The sequence below is a fragment of the Juglans regia genome, chromosome 1, assembly GCF_001411555.2.
Source record: "Juglans regia cultivar Chandler chromosome 1, Walnut 2.0, whole genome shotgun sequence".
NCBI lineage: Eukaryota > Viridiplantae > Streptophyta > Magnoliopsida > Fagales > Juglandaceae > Juglans > Juglans regia.
In genome coordinates this window covers 44,987,193-44,994,327 of record NC_049901.1, presented here as the reverse complement: position 1 = coordinate 44,994,327, position 7,135 = coordinate 44,987,193, and positions in this window count along the sequence as shown.

The following is a 7,135-nucleotide window of genomic DNA, read 5'->3' as shown; positions in this document are numbered from 1 at the left end:
CCATCTTGTTGCACTTTCATTTCACACCACATTATTTTTTATGAACTTACTTTTTCCTATAAACAGTATGGGAACCTTCACAGGCCTCTGCCCACCGAGTTGATTCTCTCGACTTTTGAGATGTGGATTATCCCCTCATCCACTTCAACCATACCCGTTACCATCATACCCATGTCTCTGTCCCCACTCCTGTCAATGATCTCCTTATCCTGCTGCCACCTCTATCCATCTCCTCACATTTTTTCCCCTACCACCCCTACAAGTGACTCCTCTTTTAGTGCCTTACCCAACTCTGATCTACCAACCACTGCTTCCCTACCAATTATTGTCCTCCCCACAACTTCTTTAGTGCCCTCTAAACACACCATGATTAAACGCTCCAAGACTGGAATCACAAACCCAACCCTAAATATGCTTGCCTTCATGATCTCACTACTATACCCAAATGGCCCAAAACAGTCCGCTCTAGCCTCAATCATCCTGGTTGGGTACCAAGCAACGCATGATGAATTACAAGTCTTGTATTAAGGGTGGTAATATGTGACACGACATGTGAACCCAACACGAACACAACACGAAATGAGTTTGATGTTAACAGGTTTAGGTCAAAATAGATTGATCTGTTAAGACACAATTTATTAATGGGTCAACCCGGTTAACACGGAATCAACTCGTTTTGACCCGTTTAGATTTTATTTCAAAATTAAAATTTTATTATTGTTAAGTTGTAATATTGGTATTTCTCAGTATGTTTGTATTATTATTGTTTTTATTGTTGGAATTGTAATTTTAGACATATGCTCATATTTGTTATTGTATGGTTTGTAATATTGGTTTGATTGTATGTTAAAATTTAAAAAATATTGATATATTTTAAGATATTGTAGCAACTAATAAATATAAATTTTTAACTTTTATGTGAAATTATGTTAATCAGGTCAAATGAGTTATGCGTGTCAGTTCAATTCATTTACATGAAATAGGTTTAAATGAGTCGTATTGTATTAATCTATTTCTTATTAATTATTAAACGGATCAAAGTGGGTGACACGACACAATCCATTATCTAAATAGATTGGGTTAGGATTTAAAATTTTTACACGATTAGCTTAACAGGTCAGGCTCGGGTTGACCAATATAGTTGAATGTTCATGAATTGACACAATACGAATACGACCCAAAAATACAATTTGCCACCCCTACCTTGTATGAAAATAATACATGGACTATTGTTACTCATGATCATACCATGTCTGTCATTAGTTGCAAATGACTTTTTAAAATTAAACTTAAAGTTGATGGCAATTTTGATCATCTGAAGGTTCGTTTAACTGCTAAAGATTTTTATCGGGTAGATGACTTAAACTACCATGAAATGTTTTATCCGGTTATCAAATTGAGTGCGATCTGGATTGTCAGTAATCTTGCTCTAATCAACCGATGGAATATTCATCAGTTAGAAGTTAAGAACGTTTTCCTCCATGGTGATCTCCACGAATCTATATTTATGAAACAACCTCTAGATTTTATCCATCAAAACTCACTCTCCCTATGTTTCCAAGTTAAATAACGCTCTCTATTGTTTAAAACAACCGCCACTTGTGTTGTTTGACAAGTTAGTAGTTTCAACTTTCTTACGTCTTATGGCTTTATTTGCAGCATTGCTGATTCCTCTCTATTTATTTGACATTTTCTCGTGGTTCTCTTATTTTACTACTGTATCTTGATTATATTTTATCAACTTTTTCATCTATTGATTATCTTCACGAGTTCATTTTGACTATTCGAAGTCAATTTTCCATGAAAGACCTTGTCCCCTCCACTATTTTCTAGGTATTCAAATCACCTCGACTTCTTCTAGGCATGCCTTTTCCCAAACCAAATATGCCCTAGATATAGGGGTGAGAAAAATCCAGTGAACCGGTAAACCGGTCCGAACTGGTGAGTTTAGTCTGGTATCGGGTTCAGTTCAGTTTGGTACCGATTTTGTTTTTCTCAAAACCGGTCAATATCAGTCTGGTTCTGGTTTTCTTTTTTCTAACACTAGACCGGACCGGTTCATATATATATTTTAATTTTCTATGTTGTATAAAATATTTTTTATATTATATATAATTATATATAAAATAATTTTGTATTATATGATAAATTACTAATTAATATAATTTTAAAATTTAAAATTTTATATAAATAACTATATATTATCACTATAGTCTATTGTATTAATAGTTATACTAATAATATATCACTATATATTATAATATACTATAATATATACTATATTATATATATTATATAATATACCGAACAAATCATAAAAATCGGATCGAACCGAACTGGGACCAGTAAAATAAAAAATACCAGTTTAGGGGTGTAGCTGGTACGGTATCGGTTATTCAAGTCTCAAAATTGGTATATACCGGTTTACTTCTAAAATATGTCCAAAATCGGACTGAACCAGACCAGTTACACCCCTACCTAGATATTTTAGAATGTGCTCAAATGCATGACTATAAGCTCAGGGACACTCACATGATACCCAAGACCAAAGGCCTTACCTCTGCAATACCTTTTCCTTACCCAGCCCACTATCGCAGTATTGTTTGTGCTCTCTAATATCTAAGGGAATGTTTGGTAAAAATTTTTATCTCATCTCATCTCATCTAATTTTATTCTCAAACATTCCTCAAACACAAACATTTTCAAACTAATCATTACAAATTTTTCAAACTAATTATTATAAATTTTTCAAACTTTCAAACAAAATATAAAAAATAATTCAATTTTTTCAAATCATAAAATAAATATAATATTAAAAAATTATATTCTAACAATATCTTAATTTTATAATATTTGTATTCAATATTTTCTCTCATTTTTCAAAATCCCATAAAATATCATAATTCAAACTATTTTAATACTATTCACAAACATTTTCACTATTATTCACAGATTTCTCATCTCATCTCATTCCCCAAGCATCTCCTAAACTGGGTTAGTTTGGATGTTGAAATAAGATGAGAAATCTCATCATCCACATATCACTCAAGTACAAATACTTTTCAATTTCAAAATTTCAACTTTTCCATATAATTATTACAATTTTCTTAAATTTCTAAACAAAACACAAAAAATAATTCAACTTTTTCAAATCTCAAAACAAAAATTATATTTAATATTATTTTAACTTTATAATATTTTTATTAAATTTTTTCTCTCTCATTTCTCAAAATCTCATAAAACATTTTAACTCAAATAATTTCACTATTATTCACAGATTTTTCATCTTATTTCAACATCCAAGTGAGGCCATAGATATTTAAAAGGTACTGGTGAACTTGGTCTTCATTTTAGCTCCAATTCTACACTTGATCTTTATGTCTTTTCATACGCAAATTAAGCAGGATGCTCCCTTACCAGACGTTATACCATAGGGCATTGTGTATTTCTTGGTAGTAACTGCATTTCCTGGTTAGTTAAAAAACAACATATCGTCTCCCGCTCAAGCTCTAAAGCCAAGTACAAAGCGATGACTCAAACTACTGCTGAGCTAACTTGGATCTCGTTCCTACTTTGTGATCTGGGTGTCCAGCTATCAACCTTTATTCTCTTACTTTGCAATAATCTCAGTGTTCTTTACATGACAATTAATCTTGTTTTTCATGCACGAAGCAAGTACATCGAGATTGATTACTACTACGCACATGAATATATGGCCCTTAATCTACTTCATACTCAGCATGTCCCGGCCTCTCTTCAACTTATTGATCTTTTTACCACACCACTTGGTCTTCCTGCACCTTCTGATCTTAGTACCAAACTTGGCCTTGTACCTTCGCATAGTTTACAGGGGCATAATAATACAAATCACCCATCAACGGCTACAACTAGAGTCTCGGATCACTTACCAAATGAAGATTCACCTCTTATGGAAACATCCATGCACCTAACGACTACTGCACAACCACTGGAAGGAGACTTTCCCAATCACTCATATGGGAAATCGATATCATGCAATGACTAGTAATCTATATGAGCCAACTGTATATCTCTCTGTATCAACAATTACCTTGTATTGCACAAACCTCAAATGATAGAATACATCTTGTATTAATGTAATGCACATTATAAATATCAATAAGAGGATTGTCAGTACTCTCATGATGATTGAGGACTCTCATCGAACACCTTGCATCCATTTTCTTTAATCAGGACCAAAGAGAAAAGGTGGTGGACTATATGCTTAGTTATCCAAGACGATAGAATGAAGCAAAGATTAGATAGACATTTGAGAGTGAGAGAGTGGAGTCAATCCTAAGGGTCCATGTTCTTCAAGCTCCAGGAGTTGATAAAGTTAAGTGGACCCAAATAAAAATGGAGAGTTCTAACTTAGAGTTAAACTACAGATCAGCCATTGTTCACACATCAGCCATTGCACACCTTACGCGGATTTTTATTTTTCAAGCAAAACGTGTGTTTTCATCATCGTTGGTTTTTCTCCTCTTCCCATTCAGATTTTGCATGCATCCCGCGAAACCCACCCTCCTCCCTTGCGACGCCACTCGGCTGCCCAGCGCTACCACTCCCTGTGAGATTTATGTCACGAATGACATATACTCCGCACATCATCCAGTAATAATAAATATTCAACCCTCCAACATATCTGCATCCCACCTTTCCACTAATGCTATACCATCACCAAATTCAAATCATAGACAAAAACCCTAGATTGTTATCAATTTGGGGCAAATTACAAAAACTAAGAAATCAGTATGAAGAAATCACAGGGAAGTCGAGGGGTGGGGTGGGGCAAATCACAAACAAAAACCCTAGATTATTATCAATTTGGGGCAAATCACAGAACATTCAAATAAAAAAACCAAGAAATCAGTGGGAAGAAATCACAAAGAAAAGGACGGGACTTCACACAAAACCAAGAAATCACAGAGACAACATGCTTGGGGTAGGGGGCGGATTGGAAGCTTCACTGCTTGGGGACTGAGGGCTTCCATCGAGGACGGCTGCTATGCTTGGGGTCGGAAGGGCAAACTGGAAGCTTCGCACGCTTGGGGACTGAGGGCTTCCATCGGGCTTGAGATTGAAGACGAAGTCGTGCTTTGCATCGGGGGTTGGGGAACTAAGGGCTTTCTCGCTTGGGGACAAGCTAACCACGCGAGCGAGGGGGGAGGGGGGTGGGGGCACTGAATCAGGGAACTGAGGGGCTCTCTCGCTGGCTTCTGAATCAGGGAACTGAGGGGCTCTCTCGCTGGCTTCTCCTGGTTCATGGGCAATTAGTGAACCCGATCCCCACGTAGGGTGTGCGTTGGGGGACTGGCTGATTAGTAGACTTTTTTTTTTATAACTTATTTATAAAATCATGATACCATTTGGAAGATTGCTCCTATAATTAAGGATGCCATAATGATTCTCAATAAATGGGAAGCATGATTAGCTAAAAAAATCCATAAAAATATCAACTATGCTGGGCACAATATTTTAAAATAGGCCGCTTCCAATAATATTATTGATAGCATTCCATTGATTGCCACTCATTTGTTGGTTTCATTTCAAATTTTGATTTTAAAAACTCGTGTTATAGAGAATTATATGAATAATAGTGAAATAATTTGAGTTAAGATATTATATTAGATTTATGGAAATGAATGAGAAAATTTTGAATAAAAATATTATAAAATTAAAAAAATTATTTGAATATATTTTTTAAAAAAATTTGAAAAATTTGTCTTGTTTTTTGTGTTTTGTTTTGAACGTTTGTAAAATTGTATTGAATTTTGTATTTGGATAATAATTAGATAAAAAAGTTAAAAATTTAAAATTAAAAAAATATTATATTTGAGTGATGTTTAAGAAGAAAATTATGGGAAATTTTAAGAATATCTGACTACTCAATCAAAGGCATACTCTTTGTCCAGGAAATTTGTAAATAGTTGTGAGATGGTTCATAAATAGTAGTGAGATGCTTCATAACTAGTAGTAAAATAGTTTGAGTTAAGATTTTTATTGGTTTTGAAAAATGAGAGAGAAAATGTTGAATAAAAATATAATAAAGTTAAAATATTTTTATAATATAATTTTTATTTTAAAATTTGAAAAGGTTAGAAATGTTTTTTTTTAAGTTTTATATGAAAGTTTGAGAAAGTTGTGATGATTAAATAAAAAAATATAAAAGAAAAATTGAAAAATATTTATATTTAAGTAATATTTAAATGTTTAGATGAGATTAAATGAGATAACAGTAGGCCTGCAACCGGGCTTGAAACAACCGGGTTTGTGCCCGACTTGACCCGAAAGCATTTATCTAAGGCGCCAACCCGATCCGACCCGACATGGGAAAATGAAATCGGGTTGAACCCGTATGACCCGACATTTACCATATAAACCCACAGTTCCCAGCCCAACCCTTCAACAAATGCTGCAACAAAGCCCACGACCTCAGCCCAGTTGCCTTCTCCCCTTCATCTTCAACTTGAGTCTTCTGTTCCTAGATCTAGGGTTCCAACATGTTATAGTCAGCGGTTTGAGTGGTAAGAAAGGCAGAATCTTGGAGGGCTCGTGAAGGAACAAGACGAAAGGGATGAAGAAGTCTAGTCTGAAGTGAGACACCTCCTTTTAATTCCCAACCTGTAGTAGTGAAGTGTCACACAACATTCGATCTCCTTCATCTCCTTCGTCTTGTTCGACGGACGTTGCCACGACCAAGCTCATCTTACGAGACAGACGCCTTCGATCATTAAGGTTTCTTATGTTCTGTAAAAGAACCCCACATTTGCTCAAAGAGATGGACTTCGATGACGTCGTAGCCATGATGAACGAAGATGAAGAGCTTCAACCTACTCTGCTTTATTTTGCTTTGTTGTTGAGTAAGCTGAAGCAACCACTCCAGGCTGAGGAAATGGATGCATTGGTAGTGAGAAATTTGCTGCAATGATGGTTGTAGTGAAATGAAATTTGCTTTATTCTACATTGATAAAGGCAAGTGGAGGTAAGAAATTTGCAGAGTATTACAAACTGAGCAGAAATTTGTAGAATATTTGGGCGGTAAGGGTTTGAGCTTGAGGAGAAGTTTGTATTTATACGGATGGGCTGACATCCAAGATAAAAATTCATTCTTAGT